The sequence below is a fragment of the Gekko japonicus genome, unplaced genomic scaffold, assembly GCF_001447785.1.
Source record: "Gekko japonicus isolate JY-2015 unplaced genomic scaffold, Gekko_japonicus_V1.1 scaffold137, whole genome shotgun sequence".
Taxonomy (NCBI): Eukaryota; Metazoa; Chordata; class Lepidosauria; order Squamata; family Gekkonidae; genus Gekko; species Gekko japonicus.
Window position 1 is genome coordinate 1,582,957 of NW_015174276.1, and position 2,548 is coordinate 1,585,504.

The following is a 2,548-nucleotide window of genomic DNA, read 5'->3' on the forward strand; positions in this document are numbered from 1 at the left end:
TGGTGCTTGCCACCTTTAACGTATAAAGTTAAAAATAAATTCTCCGGGATTGTCTAATCAAAGAAAACCCCATTTGAATCGAGTATCTGTTACAAGCAACATGCTTTTTTCAATCCCCTGCCAAAGGCGCTGTATTCTGGAATAAGAGCCAACTAGATGATCTTGCTTGAGAACGAGAGCGAGAGAAAAGAATAGCAGAAAGACTTGCTGTGATTCATTGCCCATCCCTATATATATATGAAGCTATTTCCAGAAGCCTGGCAAAGACACAGCAAAAGCAGAACTGCTCAGGAGTATATTTATCAAAGGAAACATTCCACTTCCTTTCAAGCAAATGAAACATAAGGACGGACCGAAAGTTAATCTGTGGCGTATCCCGAACATGAATCGGAGGAGACAGTTTAAAAATGCATCGCAGACCAACTGGCTGTTGCCAGCTCTTCCCAGCTAAAGATGGATCCCTTCAAGGCTACTACGCGGTAGGACAACAACTGGCGGGGCAAACTTTTTTTTTTTTGGCATGTGTTGCTGTTGACATAGCTTTTCCTTCAATGCATTGTGGGTAAACTCTGGCAATGCAAATAGTAAAGGTTGAATAAATATGGAAGCGGGGTGGGAAAGAATCAAGACATTCTTATCTCTGCAGCTACCATGTGGGATTTACAGATAATGCTCTACAGATTTAGGGTTTAATTAGGCCTGAAGCTGGGGACTTGTGACGAGAACCTTAGGGGAAAAAAATTAATTTTTGAGACATTCAAGAAAGCCAACAGGACGGGACAAAGAATGGGCTGGGAAGTGACACTTAGTAGGTTGTGATTCTCCCCCCCCCCCAGTTATTTTCCCAAAATTTAAGCCCCCTGTCCCCACATGATGTGGTCCTGATCCAAATCGGGGGCCCTGAACACTTAGGAATTAAGTTCTGAACACTGACCCCTTTGGAGCACATTGGTCTACCAGACCCGCAAACTTTGTGACCTGTGAACTAGCTCCGCAAATCTGTGAAAGAGAAGAATAACCACTACAAGGTGATACTCTTACGCTCTTTAGAAATAGCCAACTAAGCAGGGACATGATAGAGGTTTATGAAATTATGCACAGGGTGGAGAGAGTTGACAAAAAGAACTTTTTCTCCCTCTCCCGAAATATTGGAACTTTAGGGAATCCAATGAAGCTGATGAGCAGTGGATTCAGGACGGACAAAAGGAAATACTTCTTTACACGGTGAGTTATTAAAATATGGAGTTCGCTGCCAGAGGATGTAGTGATGGCCACAGGCAAAGACAGGTTCAAAAGGGGATTAGACATTTTCATGGAGGGCAGATCTATCAGTGCTTACTTGCCACTGTGACTAAAGGAAACCTCCATGTTTAGAGGCAGCCAGCCTCTGAATCCCAGTGCCAGGAGGCAAACATCAGGGGAAGGCCTCGGCCTCTATGCCATGTTGTTGCACCACCTCCTATATGGAGGTGGTGGTTGTTGGCGCTCCAGAGGAACTGGTTGGCCACTGTGTGAGGTGGGATGCTGAACTAGAGTACTCATCTGATCCAGCAGGGCGCTTCTTACGTTCTTATGCCTCGCCATCCTGTCTATCTATACTTTCTTTTCTTCTCTAGGTCATTCTCCAGAGCCTAATCCAAGGTGTGTTTGTTGTTTTTCAAACAGATCAGACCGTCTGCACTTCTGTCACTCCCTGCGGGTAAACATTATTCCGTTGCCTAACAATTCCGTTGAGGGGAAAAGCAGATCACTGAAGTACAATGGAAACATAACAACGATGAAGCCTTAAAAGAGCATCTCGCCCTTTTTTGCCTTTGAACTTCAAGCAAGGTCAAGTGAACATTCGGTCAGCATAATTCTTGCACAGAGAATGTTAACAATCCAGTGGAGCAGTAAAGCATCCATTAACACAGCTCGCTAGAGGTCTGCTATGATTCAGGAGTTCATCTCTTGTAAGGCTTTTCTTGCCCCATTCTTCCACCTTAGCTTTGCATCTTTCACTATCCTGCTCCCTACATGTAGAAGATAAGTTTCAGAGGATAGCCACATTGGTCTGCTGTTGAAGAGCCAGATTCGTGTCCAGTAACACCTTAGAGATCAACAAGATTTCGGGGTATAAGCTTTCAAGAGCCAAACCTCCCTTCGTCAGATGCAAGTATCTGACAAAGGGACAGACAAGACACAAGAGTTGTAGCTGATGAAGGGGGCTTTGACTCTCAAAAGCTTATACCCCAAACATCTTGTTGGCCTCTAATGTGCTACTGGACTTGAATCTAGCACTTCTGCATCTCGAAAATACTCCAGATTATACTTAAACAAGGGGGGACCCGCGATACTCGCGGGGGGTGGGGAGGCAGAGGAGGAAGCAGCAGGAGGAGGTAAGTACCCCCCCATCCTGCTGGTTCCCCCCTGTCCTCCACCCCCTTCCATCTCCCCCCATTGCCTCTCCCCCCCAGCTCCTCTTCCCCCCCAACCCGGCACTGAAGCCAGGGGCGAGCGGAGAGCCACTCGCCCCTCGCTGTTTTCCTCCCCCTCCCAAAGCGGAACT

The 2,548-nt window shown here is 46.4% G+C and overlaps 1 protein-coding gene across 1 annotated transcript in view; it reads right to left on the reverse strand.

Moving 5' to 3' along the window:
- ZDHHC8 (zinc finger, DHHC-type containing 8) overlaps positions 1-2,548 on the reverse strand; it is a 179,980-nt gene that overhangs the window by 144,062 nt on the left and 33,370 nt on the right. The gene's annotated exons all lie outside the window — the stretch shown is intronic.